Genomic DNA, 19,294 nt, shown 5'->3' with positions numbered 1-19,294 from the left:
CAATGAAACCCTAGGAAGTTTCATTAGATAAATAATAACACTTTTTCCAGCATAAAAGCAACGAACAAGAGCATCTAACAATGACTGGTTGACATTGAATTGCTATAGCCAGAAGTGCCATATCTCCTAGTTAAACATTAGAGTCATGTGAAACCCTTATGTTAACTCAACATCTCCAGAGATTTTGTCACAAACATTTGAGATTTTGATCATATCCTTTGTAAGGGTTTTCTCAGATTTGCAGGCCTATTCAGTGAACTTGGGATACTTTATAGTTTTGCATTTAAATCATGCAATATTCAATGTTCAGTTGAAGCCACATCAAACTTAGCAATTTCAAATGAGTTTACATTGACTGGAACTCAAAGCAAAACTTAGGGCTGCAAACTCATGAGGATTAGAGCCAAAGGACATTTTTTAAAAGCCTGAGCTATGCAGATAGCATCCAAAAGGGAGTAGGAGCATAAAACTAGGCAGATCCCTGCTCAAGAGTTCACCGTGACTATGTCTAGACTGCACGCCTTTTTCGACAGAGGCTTTGTCGACAGATACTGTTGACAAAGCCTCTGTCGAAAAAGAGCATCTAGACTGCCAGACGCTCTGTCGAAAAAAGAAGGTACCCGGAAGTGCTTCTGACAGGGCATGGGGACAGCCTTTATTTCCAGGTGCTGCTGCATGCCCTTTGCAGAGACGTGTGCTTAAAGGGATCCTCCTGGACAGCCGTTGCTCTGCTCCTGCTTCTGGCTTGCCTACCTCCTAGAGGGAAAGCAAAGCTGCTGCAGTGCTTGCTCTGGTTGTCCTGCTTCCTCAGACACCACAGTAGTTTATCTTCAGGGCTTTTTTTGCTGCTTTTCACTGTTTTTGGCCATGGAGCCTGAGCTGCCCCTGGGCAGGCAATGGCCCCACGCTGCCATGCTGCAGCTTCTGCTGCATCTGCATGACTCTGTCATGAACTTCTTGCCCCATATGGACCTGGACCGCACCGAGGAGACCCTCCTTCGGGATGCAGGACCTCTGTCCTTGCCCCCAAATGTTTTTGGGTATAGGCAGATTTGGAGGCACGAGACAAGTTCAGACTAGTGGGACCGACTCGTCATGCAGCTCTGGGACGACGACCACTGGCTCCGCAACTTCTGGATGCAGATGGCCACATTCCTGGAGCTTTGTGCTTGGCTCACCCCTGCTCTGGAACACCAGGACACCCACCTGCGGCCCACCATCACCCTGCAGAAGCAGGTAGTAATCGCCCTGTGGAAGCTGGTCACCCCCGAAAGCTACCGCTCCGTGTGACACCAGTTTGGCATAGGGAGGTCTACCATCGGGGCCATCTTGATGGAGGTAAGTCACTTTTGGGGGAAAGGATCTTCTGAGTGTGTGGGGGGAGGGAACTGAGAAAGGGGGACTGCCAGACAAGGGCAAGAGGGAGTGGGGATGGAGTGGCACTTGGAGGCTGCTCCTCGGCCACCCCTGCACTGATGCGGGGGAGGGAGACGTCCTGACAAGCTTAGGTAACCTGTCTAACTCCCTGGTTTCTGTCTGACTATTTGTCTCGTGCTGCAGGTGGTGAGGGCCATCAATGCAGAGCTGCTGAAGAGGCTCGTCCGTCTTGGGGATCTGGACAACATCATTGCCGGAGTTACTGCCCTTGGCTTCCCAAACTGCGGAGTAGCCCTCGATGGGACACACATCACAATTCACACCCTCCATAACCTGGTGGAGAGGAAAGGGGAGGCCTTCCTGCCGGGGAGGCCTTCCTGCTGATTGTGAGAAGAGGCAATTTCAGTAGCCCCAGACGGCTGCCATCCACCAGGCTCACCAGGCTGGTGTCCAAATCCGAGAGGCCCTGAGGGAGAGATTCTCACAAGGAATCCACTGACTCTCCCCAGTGCCTCCCCCATGAGGGGGGGGTTGGTCTGGCCCACCCCTTCATTTCCCTCCACAACCCTCATTCTCTTCCCATTAAGAAGACATATAAGACCCAGTTTTCTTTGTAAACAGAAATTTGTTTTATTAGACACACTAGCAGTGAAGACAATGTGTGAACTGTTTAACTAAACTGTCTCTTTTTGCTGTTGAACTGTTTATAAACAAAGTAAATCTGTCAGTCAATAATAAACATTTTGTGACATAACTGAAATGTCCTTTAACTGGAGTGGTAGGGGATTGGAAACCTGGAGTGGGGAGGGGGTTGGAAACCTAAGGAGGGAGGGAGGCTGAAAAGCTGGAGGCAGGAGAGGGCTCAGGAGGGCCGCTGCTTCCCTGATCACAGGGTCTTGCCATCTTCCCGCGTCCTGGCTCTGCCGTGGCCTTGGGATTGGGTGGAGCGAGAGTCAGTCCTGGCCTGAGCAGGAAGGGGGGAGGGTGGGCAGCTGTTGGGCCTGTGAGGGCTTGGAAGTATGAGGGGCTGGAGGCACAGTAGGGGCTGGAGATGCAGGGGGAGCAGGGCCCTGGCGTGCAGGAAGAGTGGTGCCCGTGACAGGGGCAGGCAAGGCGAAGACCTCCTGCATCGTGGTACAGATGTCAGTGTGCTGCTGGACCAGCTCGTTCAGCAGCCTGGTGTACCACTCGGCCTCTGCCTCCATCCTCTGCTGGAGGGTCCTGTTCAGGTTTTGCAGGGCCACTACGTGCTCCCTCAGCAGGTCTGTGTAGACCTGCCAGTGCCTGTGGGTACCACGGGCCCAGGATGGTGGTGGGGCAGGTGTGGTGCTCCACTGTTGGGTAGAGGGTCTGGCTGTGGAGTACAAGAAGAGGAGACAATCAATGTCTGTGTGCACCCCTACTGTCCCCAAGGGCATGCCGAGGCTGTCAGGGGCTCTCCTTTGAACAGCAGACTCAGGGGTGCTACATGTGACACCGTGTGCAAGTTGGGCAGCGGCCTGAAAGCCTCACAGGGCCCCACATTGGCAATGAGGGTACATCTAGACTACATGGCTCTGTCGACGGAGCCATGTAGATTTGTTGTTTTGGCAAAGGCAAATGAAGTCGCGATTTAAATGATTGCGGCTTCATTTACATTTACATGGCTGCCGCGCTGAGCCGACAAACAGCTGATCAGCTGTTTGTCGGCTCGCGCGCTAGTCTGGACGTTCCCCCTGTCGACATCAAAGCCCTTTGTCGGCAGCCCCGGTAAATCTCATTCCACGAGGAATAACGGGGCTGCCGACAAAGGGCTTTGATGTCGGCAGGGGAGCGTCCAGACTAGTGTGCGAGCCGACAAACAGCTGATCAGCTGTTTGTCGGCTCAGCGCGGCAGCCATGTAAATGTAAATGAAGCCGCGATCATTTAAATCGCGGCTTCATTTGCCTTTGCCTATGTGTATTCATTTGCCTTTGCCTATGCCGACAGAGGCATGTAGTCTAGACACAGCCTGAGAGTAGGAATAAGGGATCTTCTGGAAAAGGGCTTATTTTCCGCAAGATCCCGTCTAGACTGGCGCTTTTCTCCGGCAAAACCCCTAACCGGAAAAAAGCGGCAGCCATGTTTATGCAAATGCCGCGGGGGATATTTAAATCCCCCGCGGAATTTGCAATTCCGAAGTGTCTCATTAGCATCCCTTTTACGGAAAAGGGTGCCAGTGTAGACACAGCCATGTAGTAATTGTCCAAAGCCAACATAATGAATACTGTTCAGAACTGTTAGCTTAATACAAAGACAAAAATTGAAAAGCTTACACTTTTTTCCTGAATCAATCTGAGACAGGTACAGTGAAAGAATATTCATCTTACTGAGTTCATTATTGTATCCTTTTGGATGTACAACAAACACATGTACAGTTGATGTATTCTCTCTTCCCTTTCCCCCAGTTTAGAGGCAAAGTGACTGGAGGTGGGCCCATACCAAACCCCTGGATCAGAACACTTCAGCTTCATAGGAGGGATTTCTAAAAATCTGAATCAGAATTTTGTGGTGGTCACTCTCAGGTAGGGGTGAGATTTATCAGCACCTGAATTAGCCTAAACCTAGATGAATAGAAAATTTGCATCAAAACTAGCAAATCAGGCCATCTTTAAAAGAAATTAGAGCAGACACTAAGATCAGCAGCACCATTAAATTATGTACAAGAACTCCAGTCAGATACCATCACACAAAGCGCTGATGTATGCATCATGGAAACCATGCTGTTCCTGGATAAGAGCTGTGCAAATACTGAAAAAGAGCACGGAAAATTGCTACAGGAAATATACACTTGCTAAACAGATCAGCTTCTATGAGTGATGGGTTTCTGGGAGTAAAGCAAGTTGAAATATCAATTCAAATATATTTTTCACATTTTTCAATGAAAGAGGCTTCTGCACAAAAGCTTTCATAGCCAATTTCTTATTTTTCTATTAGCTTTAACTGTGAATAAGCTAAAGTTGTGACTATTTTTTTTACATTTCAAGTATGTACCTAATAGCTCTGGAGATGCATACAAGTAGGTCCTTAAAAAACCCAATTGTTCTCCAGTTAGCTATGCAGAATTCTCAAAAATGTTGGAAGATTGGCCAGCCTGGGATCTTTAACAGTAGATCCTGACTGATATGACCCCAAAGGTAGGTAAAGAGATTTCAGAACTAAGCTTGTTGCTTGCACTTTTGTAGCGTGGCTTGATTTTCAAAATTTTTAATCCAGAGCATATTCTTGATTGCCAAAGTAGGATACCATGTTCTAGTTTTAGCCCATCTTTTCATATCTATAACAATAACAAAAACATTAATGACCTCAGAATGCCCTGATGTAACTTTGGCATCCAGTTGATTTTTATAGTATTGAAAGAGTCATCATGATTGGTTTATTTACACCACTTCATCCTGATAGCAGCTCTGCTTCTGGCATTCACTAGAAAAATACATTTCAACCACTTAAGTGGAAGCAACATCAATAATATATTTCCAAATCCTAAAATTTGTTGATGCATTCAGTTTTGTCATGGGCCCTGACAAACCATTCCATCTGCCATTTTTAAACCTGACCTTCAACATTCCAGCTACATGTTGAAGTGCATCCTGCAATGAAATCTAGATAACTTTTAAAGCATCTGATTTTTGTCAGTGGAGCCGATGTATTCCTTCCATTAAAGTTGACCTGGAATGGAAGCCAGGGTCCTATCCAATAGTGTCTGAACTTCATTAGGGAAAAGAGCAGTTCATGAGCCCTAATTCTCCTCTTTCTTTGACTCTTTAAGACTTGTGTAACTCCAGTGAACAAGTTGATTTCTCCAGATATAGAATTATTCATACATTATAGGGTGGGAAATGACAGTTAGCTCCCATACTTTCCAAAAGCAATTTTTTTAAAACTATTGTGTTTGTACTCCAAGAACGTTAAGCAGAACATCATGGTTTTCCCTTGAAATTGGAATGAACCAACAAGAGAACATTTCTAAACCTTGCCAAAATACAACAAAGTGCCTCCAAGTAAGAACAGCTGAAAAACACATTACTTCTCTGAAGCACCAGATTCTGTCCTCTTCTAGTGATCTGACCGGGACTTTCAATCCTGTTCAATTCTGTTTCTGTGTGGGTAGGGCCTGATCCAAAGCTCACAGAAGTCCACAGATAGACTTTCCACAGCACTCATTGTCATCATCACAACCATGGGCTCAACCCCCGTTGATGTCCGATGCCTCCTTCACTATTTCCTTCCATCTTTCCCTGTCCAGTGCAGAGTAGCTTAGTTTCTGTAGACTAGCTTCACACCAATCTACTATATCATCTACCCATTCTCTGTGGGGTCTGCCTCTCCTATTCAGACCCTCCATTATGCCGAATACCAGGGTCTTAACTTTTCGCTTGTCGTTCATTCTGCAGATATGCCCGAATAGTTGTAACTTCCCTTGTATAACGTTCTGCAGTAGGCTCACTTTCAGCTGTATCTTCCTATATAATTCCTTGCTGGTGACCTTCTGCCTCCATCCTATTCTCAGGACCTTTCTACGCAACTCCTCTTGAACGCCAATAACCTTCTCTTTGAATCTTTCATTTTATCACTCATGTGTCACATCCGTATAACATGCTGCTAAATGCACACGTTTGTGCACTGTACATCAGTTGCATACTGTCCACTGTTGAGATACAGATAGTGGTGTCTAGCCCTTAAAAGTGTGCATCAGGGAAAGAATCATCAGGGCTATGAGTATCTAGGACCAGCTGCTGGCCTGCTTCATGTCTAACTTCATTGCTAGGCAATCATTGAGCCCAGCTGCTCTGCCTTACAACTGAATGTGGTGGCAGTCCAGTTTGTTGGACAGACTGGATATCCAAGGGAACAGTCTGACTGCCCTGGTAAGACTGATTTAGTTTTTTGGGGAATTTACAGTTTTTACAGGATTGGTAAAACTTAACTGTACAGTATATAATCATTTTGGGGCCTCTGCCCTCAGTTTGGCATTCATGGTCATGAACCACTCCAGACTGTGTGATGTGGGGTATATATCAATTCAGAATGAGATGCAGAAAGAAGCTTTCTACTCACCATTAATGACACAAGGGAAGACACAACTCTGGATTTATTCCTAACTAGAGGTTTTGGTCTACAACATGAGTAAAGTTGAATTGTTCAGTAATAGAAACCATCATGTAATTACATTTAATGTCCTTGTTGGAGTTGTAGGGGAGGGATACTAAAGAAATCCACAATAGTATCATTAACCTTCAAAAAAAAAAGGGAACCGAGGGCACTAATTAAACAGAAATTAAAAGAAACAATCACAAGAGTTATTCCAGCAAATTTCATGGAGTATTCAAAACCACCATAATAAAGGCTCAAACCAAATGTATGCCTCAAATGACAAACAAAACAAAACAAAACAAAAAACAGCCAAAAGCTAAGAGGCAGTTCCTCTAAAAATTGGAAGTCAAATCCTACTGGAGAAAATAGAAAGGAACAAAAGCTGGCATGTCCAAGGCAAAAGTATAATTACACTGGCTGGAAAAGGAATTCAAACTAGCAAAAGATACTGTATAAAATAACAGCAAGTATCTTTTTAAAGTATATCAGACTCAGGAAGCCAGCCAGTAAGTGGTACTGGTGGATGAACAAGCTGTTTAAGGAACAGTCAAGGAAAACAAGGCCATAACAGAGAAACCAAATGAATTATTTGCATCAGTCTTCACAGCAGAGGATGTGAAGGAGAGTCCCATTCTTTTTAGGTGACAAATCTGAGAATTCCAGACTGAGGTGTCAGAAGAGGTTTTGGAACAAATTGATAAATTACACAGTAATAACTCACTAGGACCAGATAATATACACCCAAAAGTTCTGAAGGAACTCAAATATGACAGTGCAGAAATACCATGGTATATATGCTTTTGCTTAAATCAACCACTATACCTGATGATTGGTGATTAGCTAATGTGATGGCATTTTTTTTAAAGGCTCCAGAAATGATCTTGGCAGTTTCAGCCTAGTAAGCCTAACTTCAGGACAAAGCAAATTGATTCAAATCATACTAAAGAAAAGGATTATACACACAGATGAAAATGTATTGGGGACCAGCCAACAGCTTTTGTAAATGGAAATCATGCCTTACCAATCTGTTAGAATTCCCTAACAGATTGTCATGTGTCAGTCATGTGGACAAGAGCATTCCAATAGATAATGTGTACTTGGACTTTCAGAAAGCCATTGAAAAGGTTCCACATCAAAGGCCTTGAAACAAATTAAGCAGTTGTGGAATAAGAGTGAAGGTTCTCTCATGGATTAGTAGTTGGTTATAAGATACAAAACAAAAGTTAGGAATAAATGCTTAGTTTTCCACAGTGGAGCATGATAAAATAGCAGCATCAAGCATTTGTACTAAGATCAGTGCTGTTCAACTTTTTCACAGATGTTTTGGAAAAGGAAGTGAACAGTGAAGTGACAAAATGTGCCATTGATACAAAATTATATTAATCCAATCCAGACTCTAAAGAGTTATAAAGGGATCTCACAAAATTGGATGACAAAATGGCAGATGAAAGTCAATGGTAATAAGTACAAAGAAATGCACACTAGAAAAGATCATCCCAACTATGTGTATAAATTGATTGGATTTAAATTCTTTCAGAGGCCTCTCAAGAAGGAACAGGGAGTTATCATGGATAGTATTCTGAAAACATCTGCTCTATGTGCAATAAAGCTAATGCTGTTAGAAACAATTAGAAAAGCAATAGTAAGACAGTCAACAACATAATGCAACTATGCAAATCCATTGTATGCCCACGCTTTAAATGCTGCATGCAGTTCTGGTCTCATCATCTCAAAAAAGGTATTAGAATTGGAATAGGTACCAAAAAGGTAATAAAAATGATTTAGGGCATGGAACAGCTTCCATATGAGGAGAACTTAAAAACACTGGGATGGTCAGTTTAGAAGAGTCAACTAAGAAAGCATATGAGAGGGGTCTAATGCAGTCATGAATTGTGTGGAGAAAGTGACTGGTATTATTTGCCCCTTCACTTAATACAAGATCCAAGGATCACCCAATTAAATTAATAGGCAGTGGGCTTAAAAACAAAAGGAAGAACTTCCACATGCAATGGAACCTGTGTAACTTGTTGCCAGGGTTGCTGGGAAGGGCACAAGTATAACTAGGTTAAAAAAAATAGAAAAGTTCACAGAGGACAGGTCAATCAATGGCCATTATCGAAGATGGTTAGGAATATAATCACACATTCTGGGTGTCCCTAAGGCCCTGGAAGGCAGAAACTAGATCTGGATGACAGAAGATTGATCACACTATAATTGTCCTGTTCTGTTCTTTCCCTCTGAAGCATCTAGCATTGACCACTGGCAGAAGACAGGATACTGGGTTAAACTACTCAGTTTGGCAGTTCTTATTTTCTTAAGTCTTATCAGTGCAAAATCTATTACTGCAAAAATATCAATAATATGAAAGAAACAAGTTATCACTGCAGTATAATTAGAGTTTCTCCTAAATAGAAACTCATTCTAATTTATCTGAATATTGCTCATGTTACTGAAAATAAGGGAAGCTGAAAAGAAGTTCTGGTTGAACTTTGTTGAAAAAAGAGACCATGCAGTCAATAAAGCAACTTTTAATTGTTATGCGTATGCTTGTAATAAAGGAAGCATAGTAAACTCAGAGTTGAGTAATGTAGCTATGGTAACAGAAGTTTTCAGTCAATACTCTTTGATCTTGAACATTAGATGGTCATGTCAGATTGCTGCTCACACTCTCTTGCCAAAAAGAGGTCAATATGTTCTTGCTGAAGTACTTCAAAGTGAGGCCTCAGAAATGCCTAAGGGTCCCAATACTAGCAACTCCCATCTTTGATCAAATTGAACAATCCCGGCTGCTTGCAAAGTTACTTAACTAAAGCTGTTTTGAGGTCTTGTTGCTAAAGTAATGTTACTTGAGCCATTGTATTAAAGCATGCATCAGATTTTCTATTATAAACCTCTCTTAGGGGTATAATTGGCTACTAAGAATTTAACCTGAATTGCAATAGGACATACAAAGGCAGTAATTTTATATTTTTGAATTAGAGGCTTTTGTTGCTTTGTAATTAAATTTATAGTAATAGGTGACAGATACATTGGAGGTGTGTGTGTGTGTGTACCTAGCCATCCACCCATCCCTGTCCCTCTGGTAAGTCACATATTTGTATTTAATGTTCATATTATAGGAGCATGTAGAGGAATCAGTCAGACACAGTCCTTGCTCTGAAGAGTTTATGATGTAAACATAGAAGACAAAAAATGGGATTAAAAAAATCCCCATTTTACAGATGGGAATCTGAGACACCAAGTAATTTAGCTCTGGTTTACAATAGGAAGTTGTTTCAAAATAACTCCACAAATTTCTAAACAACAAGCGGACCATCCATACTACTAAGCCCATTATTTTGAAATAAGGAGCTAGTTATTTTGAAATAATGACTCCTGTTTTCCTCAAGGAATAATACTTATTTCTAAATAGTTAATTCAAAATAGCGGTAATGTGGACGCTTCACTGCTGCTATTTTGAAATAACGACCCCCAGAGTCATTCAGAGTAATTACTCCCCAATGCTTTCTGGGGCTCTAAGTTAACATAGTGCATCCACATTAGGGGAGCCTGCTTCAGACTAATTTCAAGGCTTTCCTGTAGTGTGGACATGCTATTTTGAAATAGTTATATTGGGAGTTATTTTGAAATAACTTATTTCTAAATAATTTCCTATAGTAAGTGAATTGCCAAAGATTACAACAAAGTTGTGACAGATCCTGGAATTTAACCCAGATCTCCTGAACTCCAATCTATTAGATTAGTCACAAGGCAATACTTGATTTCATGAATGATTTTAATGTGAAAATCTTACCACCTGTTTCACTATTTCTTTTGATAAGGAATTACAAAACATCGTAATTTATCAGTTGTCTGCCATGCTAAGTTTTTCAAGACCTTTTCTAGATATAGGATAAAAATATCATAGTTCCTCTGCCAGTACTGAGTTCTGAAGTTTCAACCTCTTATTCCAAACCTACCCATTTCCCATTAGATTCATGCAGTTAACATGGACATCAAAGCCACATGTGATTAAATTACATATTGCCATGTCAATCTGACTACATTCTATCCCCTTCAAAAAGCTATTTTTGTATGTAAAAAAAGCTCATATTCCACTAGTCTTTATGATAATTTTAGTAGATCCTAAGTACTGACTGTAGCTGTCTTTATCTAGGTAGGATGGTTTAGTTCTTTCTATAGCATGCAGTACTTGAGTTATGTAAGAAGGAAACCAACCCTATCGCCACTAGAGGTAGCTTTTGTGCTCACAATATAAAACACTACTTATAGCATGAAGCAGGAGCTTCCAATTTTACTGACTAAGCAGGTTAATTTATATTCTAGACAGTCACGCAGTTTAAAAAAAAACTTCCAAAGGCCAATATTTTTAAATTTGAAATTTGAATTAGAATGAGAATGGCCTGAGTTTTTAAAGTTGTTGATTAATCAGTCTCTCAGTTGAAGACACCCACATTTTTATAATTTTAGCTTTGTAGTGTTACTGTCTTCAAGGCCTGAGGGGAGGTAAGGGAGAGACAAAACTCATATTTTCCTTCTGTGAAGTCAATGACAAGAATAGCCATATTGATTTCAGTAAGAGCAGGGTCATGCCAGAAGGATTATTTAGAATCTTAAAAATAAACACTTCCCCCTTTTAGCAGTTTCAATTCCCTGTTTGTGTTTTGGCTTTCTTTGGTTTCTTGTATATTCTGGAGTATTTCTGCTTTAGCAGAGAAGAGCGTGGAGCTCAGATGGCATCTAGGAAGCAGCTTGAAAATTCTGACTGCAGGAAACAATTCAAGGCAAGAATAGCCAGAGTAAAGGCATTTGCATATTTACAGGAGAGTAATTGAGAAATTCCTGTGTGGTATTTTTTCCTCCCACCTCAGATCAGCTGATTACAACTAACTAACCTGCTAAAATGGTCCTCTCATGCCTTTTCTACTGCAATTACTGCTGTTGATAAACAAAACAGGAGATTAAATATAGAAAAGCAATTACAGATCATACTGCGCAGTTGATAAGAACAGACTCTTAAGGCACCTCCAGCACAGAATTCTGGGAATGCTATCAAGCCACACAAAGACTGCCAGTTCTTCAGTTCTGAACAGTATGCAGAGATACAACACGCAGCAGTAATTGCACTGCACTTTGAGCTCTGAGGTTATTCTATGTCTTGACCTAAACCATGCATAACTTGCAGCTTTGACTCATGGAGGTCAGCACATATTTACCAAAGGGAGAATGATTTACACATGTGCCTTTTCCTTGCTAGCCTGGAAATACATCAAACACACACCTATAATCCTTTTCTTCATACAAAATTGAATCAGTTTAATCAAAAGTGTGTTTTAAAATGAATGTAACAAGTCAACTTTGAGAAGACATGCTTTAATCAGCAAACAGATGTGCTAATTTGAGCTATAGGGAAATCCAATCCCATCCCCTCTCCCAGAAAAAGAAAAAAAGGACCCAGCAATATTTTTTAGTTTGCCAAAAAAATCTTCAATACTAGTTTTCATAATTATTGAAAAAGCATATGGTGTGCAGCAATCAAAAAGCAATAAATAAATAAAATTCAGCAATCCAAAACTAAAAATTTCACTTGAAAATATAATTTTCTATATTTTCAGGGATAGTATGAAAATGGATTTTTTTTCAAAACTTTCCATTTAATTAAAATGTCATTTGCCTTGGAAAATAAGTTTTATAGAATACTTTCTACGTGTTCTAACACTTTCTCCTACTCCTGGATATAAAACCTAAAATTAGAGTAGATCGTTTCTTACCTTTATATACTGGTTAGTCGCTTGCTACACTCTTCTGACCCTTTGGCAGGTGAGTTACACCAGCTTACATTTCCTTTTCACTTTTCAAGTCAAGGTAGTCCTTTTCAGAAGGTGTACGTAGGGAGAAATGGGTTTTAAGGTACACGTTTGTAAGTGGCAGGAGCATTTAAGACCACAGTCCTGAAAGCAATTTACTGAGAGCAAACCATGCACCTACACAAAATATTGAAGTTAATGGGGCTTCAGACAGGCACACATTCTTGCTAGGGCTCATTGAGGATCAGGGTTGATCAGCTCTACTGTCTTGTTTGCATGGTGCTGCAGTTTGGATTATGTGGCTGTGAACTGCAGCTATGTGCTCTAGCATACTGAATTGCATCTCTTCTGTGTGGATGCTTCTGGAGAGCTAAAAGGTACTTAGTTTGCATTAACAAGTCCTGATTGAAAGTGTACTCCATTCACATGAACAAGGTACTTTTCTTTCACACCAGCAATGTTCACACAGGGGAGTTACAGCACAGAGTACTAGTGTTCTCAGCAGTTATCACTTCCTTCCCCCACCCCAACGCCTAACCACAATCATAACTATGAGCCAGGGAAACACCACTAAGTAAGAGTAAATACAGATAAGGGAATTTATGTCAATGAAGAGTGTAGGTGTGTCTAACTCAGCCTCACTTGTTGTTCATATATCCCATGTGTTTTGATTGACAAAATGATCACCTTTTTCTCACTAAACAATCACATTTAAAACACCACAAAAAGAGGATCTTCACTAAAGTTGTATCATTACATGAGCAGCTATTTTTGAAAACAAATATACTACATGTCTACATCAAGAATAATTAATAAAGAATACATCAGAACACCAAATTAGAAGTAACTGGGTTACTAATAATAATATCTGTAGATAATCTTAATTATTTTAATTTTCATACTATGGACTTTGAAATTAGGTCCTCAGTTTAAATAGATATATCTATATCATATAATTTCTTGCTGACAAAGTTTATTGAATAAATCTCAAGGAACAAAATGGGAGTTTTTTGTGTATGGAAGAAACATGTATTTGGTTTCTCTCATAAGGCTGCATTCCCCAGGAGTACCTGTAAGAGAAATTTATTTCCTGTCTTGGTTCAGGATTTCGAAGGCTAATCTGTGACATGACCAGAGTCAATTGGTATCCACTGGATTCTGGATAATTGGTATCACTGTTATCCATGGCATTCTTAACACTTGACAAATGCTTAGAAATATTAAGGGTATTGTAACATACTTTAAAATGGCAGGAAGATTTAAACCTCAAAATAGTTCAGTTCTACGTTGCCCTAAGATACTTTCAGATAATTGATTAAAAATATAATCTTGAAGAACAGACTTTAAAAAAACCCTAATATTCTTTGCAAGATATTTTTTACAAATAGCATTCTGTATTGCTGACGAATCAAACTGGATGCTAGATAACTTGCTCTGGTTCAAGAATCAAGCTAATAACATTACAGTACATTTTTGAGATATGGACAATCTTTTAATATAAGAATTTCAGTATATACCACAAAGTCAGATTTTAAAGGGGACAATGAATTAAAAGAAAGTGTTCTCCTCAATGAGGCTATAAAAAAGTTGGAAGAAAATTATTTTGGGCATTTCTTTATAGAATACCAGAGTGAGTTCAGTGGAATGTCTAGTTTCTTATGGCAGATGGTTTGAGAAACCCGTCAAACTTGGTATTTGTCTACTAATTTGTTAGCAACCAAAATTTATAGCATGCACAAAAAAGTAGAATCATCTTATAAAGTTCCATGAAATGTATAGCATGCACGAAAGAGTGGAACTATAAGAGAGTGGAACTATCACAATTCTTCTGTGAACATGTGGTCTGTTCCCTAAATTTTCCACAGAAAACACCAAGCATGAAGGGGGATTTGTGTGTGTACCTAGAGATGAGCAGACAGACTTTTTTATCCTACATTAAAGGTCTCCATTTCTTCCTTTCCTCATTCCATATTAAATGAAACTGATAGACCAGAGCCACTTCCCAAAGAGGAATTTCCTTCAAGTTTCACTCTCTTCCATTTCCTTTAACTTTGTCAATTCTCACCATCTCCTGGCTTTGATGATCTCTAGCTAAGTAACAGTCCTCTGCAATGTATAACATTTGTGATCATGTGTAGTAATGATTTACTTGGGCTTGCAATAAAATCCAAGACAGTTTTATGTAGGGCAAAAGCCTTAGAGTGATAGGTTGCTACAAACTAGAGAAACTCACACCAAGGAAGTAGGATAGTCATGAAAGAGGGTCAGAGGAAGATGCCAGGAAAGGGAAATTTAGCTATGATAGTGAGGGCAGGGAATTTTTCAAAAAGTGACAGATAATGTATACATACACAACTCTAATATCAATCTCAGTAGCATATTTATTTTAAAAAGTCAGTAGATGCTGAAAATAAAGAGAATTTGGAGAATGTTTTATGGAGGCATTAACTCTGCATAAGTCAAGAACTTTAACCAGTACACATTAGTCTTGAGGTTCACATTTACTTGTTGAATCAAAAGTTCTATGATGATCAGATTTTTGTATTGCTTTTAAATTAATAGAAGGACCATATATCGTTATTCAGACTCACTAGCAGAAACTTACTGCAAGAGAGATCTCATTAGAATGTAAGAGCTGCCACAATGAGTCAGACCATACTCCTTCTTTCCCCAGTACCTTGTCTCAGCGTGGCCCATACTACAGCTTCAAGAGGACTTCACAGAATAATCCACTCTATCTTCTATCCTGGCTGCTAGAAGTTGTAGCTTTAGAGTAGCATGGACCATGGGGTTGCATCCCTCACTTTCCTGGCTAATAGTCACTGATGGACCTATCCTCCATGAACATATCTATTTTTTTGTTTAAACTCAGTTATACCTTTGGCCATTAAAACAGCAATGAGTTCCACAGGTTAGTTGAGCAATGTATGAAACAGCACTTTATCTTGCTTGCACTAAACCCCCATACCTATTAATTTCATTGAGTGATCCATAGTTTTTATGTTGTGTGAAAACACAAACAACACTTCACCTTTTCACTACTCATGATTTTACACACCTCTATCATAACCACCCTCTATTTTGTCTTTTCTCTAAACTGAGCAGTCTTAATCATTTTAGTCTCTCCTCATATGGAAGTCACTCCATACCTTTGCTCATCTTTGCTGTCCTTTCTCAGAACTTTTTCCAGTTCTACTAGATCTTTGTGAGATAGTGTAATCAAAACTGGACAGAGTATTCAAGGTGTGGACACAACATAGATTTACTGAGTGGAATTAAGAATTTGTTGTCCTATTTCCCATACATTTCCTAATCGTTTCTAACATATTGTTAGCTCTTTATATTGTTATTGGGCACTGAGCACAGAACTATCCATAGTGCTTCCAAGATCTCTTTCTTGAGTAGGAACATCTAATTTAGAACTAAGGGTATGTCTAAACTACATGGCTCCGTCGATGGAGCCATGTAGATTTGTTTGTTCAGCAAAGGGAAATGAAGCCGCAATTTAAATAATTGCAGCTTCATTTAAATTTACATGGCTGCCGTGCTGAGCCGACACAGCTGATCAGCTGTTTGTCGGCTCAGTGTGCTAGTCTGGACGCTCCCCTGCCGTCATGAAAGCCCTTTAATGACCTCCCCGGTAAACCTCATCCTACGAGGCATAACGGGGAGGTCGATAAAGGGCTTTCAGGTCGGCGCGGGAGCGTTCAGACTAGCGCGTTGAGCCGACAAACAGCTGATTAGCTGTTTGTCGGCTCAGCGCGGCAGCCATGTAAATTTAAATGAAGCCGCGATTATTTAAATCGCGGCTTCATTTTCCTTTGCCAATCAGCCTAACCTACATGGCTCCATCGATGGAGCCATGTAGTTTAGACACACCCTGACTGTATAGTCATGTAATGTACATGTATAGTTGGAATTAGGTTTTCCAATGTGCATTACTTTGCACTTGTCAACATTGAGTTTCACCTGCCAATTGTTGCCCAGTCACCCTCTTTGGTGAAGTCCCTTTGTAATTCTTTGCAGTCTGCTTTGGACTTAACTATCTTGGGTGATTTTGTATTGTCTGCAGACTTTGCCCTTTCACTGACAATCTCTTTTACAGATCATTAATGAATATTATGAACACAGGTCCTGTAAACTCTCTCCATTGTGAAAACTAAGCATTTATTCCCACAGTTTGCTTTTTATCTTTCAGTCCATTATTGATGCATGAGAAGAACTTCCCTCCTCTTCCAATACTACTGTGCTTAAGTGTCTTTAGTAAGGGATATTGTCATAGATGTTCTGACAATCCAAGTACACTATATGAACTGGATCATCCTTATTCACATGCTTGATATCTCCCTCCGAGAATTCTAATAGACTGGTATGGCATGATTTCCCTTTATCAAAATCACATTGACAACACCTCAGCACATCATGTTTCCATATATATATGATAATTCTGTTCTTTATTATAGTTTTGACCAATTTGCCCTGCAGTTAGTCACTTAGCCTATGTCTAGACTGCAGGCTTCTTTCGAAAGAGGCTCTTTCGAAAGCATCTTTCGAAAGAGCCTCTTTCGAAAGATCGCGTCTAGACTGCAGGCGGATCTTTCGAAAGAGCAATCCGCTTTTTCGAAAGAGAGCACCCAGCGAGTCTGGATGCTCTCTTTCGAGGAAGCCCTATTTACATTGAAGAACGCCTTCTTTCGAAAGAGGAACTTTCGAAAGAAGGCGTTCTTCCTCGTGAAATGAGGTTTACCGCCATCGAAAGAAAAGCCGCGTTCTTTTGAAATAATTTCGAAAGAACGCGGCTTGAGTCTGGACGCAGGGGAAGTTTTTTCGGGAAAAGGCTACTTTTCCCGAAAAAAACCCTGAGTCTGGACACAGCCTTATAGCTCAGTGAACTAGGATCTTCTCTGGAGTCCTTTTTAAAAATTGGCAGTTTGTCTCATCTGGTTCAGAGGCTGATTTAAGTGATCCATACCACTGTTGATAATTCTCCGTGTTCTTGTCTGAGTTCCTTCAGAACTCTTGGGTGAATACCATCTGGTCCTGGTGACATGTTACTGTTTATGTTATAAGTTTATTTTAAAACCTCTTCTACTGAAGCATCAGTTTGGGACAGATCTTCAAAATTTCCATATACAAAGAAAATTTCACTTTGGCAACAATAAGACTCTCAAGTTGCAAATTCCTGCTGCAGGATAACTGCCACCAGAATGTCCCATTTATTTAAAGAACCTAATCTACCCCAATGAAATAAAATGTAAGAAACCTGATATATCTAACGTGGGCATCCTTTTTGTTATATTGTATCATGATGGTTGTTTAATACTACATATATTATAAAATACATATATAAAAATTGGAACTGGGATACAAACACATCCAAGAAAGAATATATGTCTGCAGACTGTAATTCTGAAAAGGATTCCAAATGTTTCCTTGCCTTCATTTTGAAGAAGTACTAGGATCAGAATCGTGTCCCAGCTCTGAAATATGCCTGTCTAATTTGTTTAAGGACTTGTGGAATCTGAGTCATAGCCGTTGGCTAGTCCAAAAATCTCTCCATTCTTACTCTGGTCCAACAATTTTCCCTACATCGCCTTCATCCCAGAATATAGAATACTTTGCTTGGAAATAGGCAGTAATTTGTCAGAACTGAAGGGCCATGGTTATTTCTGAATGAAGAGAATATAAATAGTGAAGATGCTACCCATGTTAATGCAGAAGGCTCAGAAAAAAGTATTGAAAACACTTCTGACATTGTAAATACATTAGCAAGAATAAGGGATTATCTGATATAATGCCAAATTGAAATTATTTACAAGCAAACAGAACAAATGCTGAACAGACACTATATACTAATCAAATGTTAGTTAGTGACATGAGGGTGCAGAAGAAGTGCTCAGTGAATAACTTACTGAATTTAAAATTACAGATCCAAAAAGTTTTTGCTCAATCACCAGGCAGTGTATTTAACATCTGGGCTGCTCTGAGAGACAGGTATACAAACAGCAACATATGTTGAAAAAGATGAAGCAAAATGTCTTGCCCCCAAACATTCATTGAGAAAACAATACCTGTACTCTTTATGAAGTGGCAAGCCGCAGAGAGGACATGTTCTAAAAATTGCATTTGCTTTTTTAAAAAAATAGCTACAAACTATTTGCAAATGTGGGGGCCTACTTGTGTCAGTGTAAGCAAAGTAAATGACTTTCTTGCAATGCCTCATTTCTGTTTAGTGATTCTGGTGAAAATAGTACAGATTAAATCTCTAGTGTAAAACTAGCAAGCCCCAGCACAAAGGTTGCCAGCAGTTGGGAGCACAGAGTATGTCTACACTACCACCCTAGTTTGAACTATGGTGGTTAATGTAGGCAACCGGAGTTGCAAATGAAGCCCGGGATTTGAATTTCCCAAGCTTCATTTGCATATTGCCGGGCGCCGCCATTTTTAAATGTCCGCTAGTTCGGACTCCGTGCCCACGGCTACACGCGGCACGGACTAGGTAGTTCGGATTAGGCTTCCTATTCCGAACTACCGTTACTCCTCATGGAACGAGGTGTACCGGTAGTTCGGAAGAGGAAGCCTAATCCGAACTACCTCGTTCGTGCTGCATGTAGCCGCGGGCACGGAGTCCGAACTAGTGGACATTCAAAAATGGCGGCGCCTGGCAATATGCAAATGAAGCCCGGGAAATTCAAATCCCGGGCTTCATTTGCAACTCCGGTTGCCTACATTAACCACCCTAGTTCAAACTAGGGTGATAGTGTAGACATACCCACAGCCAGTTGGTAGGACTAGTGGGGCAGCAAAGCCCACAGGGCACCAGAGCCGGCAGCCAGCCAGGCTGGGAAGATGGAGGGGTTACCGGAGCCTGCGGGTTGAAAGGGACCACGAAGACCACAGTCAGTGGGGCCAGGAAGGAGGAGGACTGCAGAGCTTGCAGTTGGTGGGGTTGCCAGGGCCATTGGAGCTCATGAAGCTGCAGAGCCCATAGGGCTGC

At 40.7% G+C, this 19,294-nt stretch overlaps 2 long non-coding RNA genes across 14 annotated transcripts in view; one reads left to right on the top strand and one right to left on the bottom strand.

The window, feature by feature from the left end:
- LOC112546223 (uncharacterized) overlaps positions 1-12,754 on the bottom strand; it is a 64,465-nt gene extending 51,711 nt beyond the window's left edge. The window contains exon 1 of the long non-coding RNA XR_003089869.3: positions 12,262-12,754. This is a non-coding gene — a long non-coding RNA (uncharacterized LOC112546223). The remainder of the gene's footprint in view (positions 1-12,261) is intronic.
- LOC149524048 (uncharacterized) overlaps positions 1-19,294 on the top strand; it is a 241,536-nt gene that overhangs the window by 79,887 nt on the left and 142,355 nt on the right. The window lies entirely within an intron of this gene.

This window comes from Pelodiscus sinensis, chromosome 7 (genome assembly GCF_052426305.1).
Source record: "Pelodiscus sinensis isolate ZL-2025 chromosome 7, ASM5242630v1, whole genome shotgun sequence".
NCBI lineage: Eukaryota > Metazoa > Chordata > Testudines > Trionychidae > Pelodiscus > Pelodiscus sinensis.
This window is presented reverse-complemented; position numbering and strand designations above follow the sequence as displayed.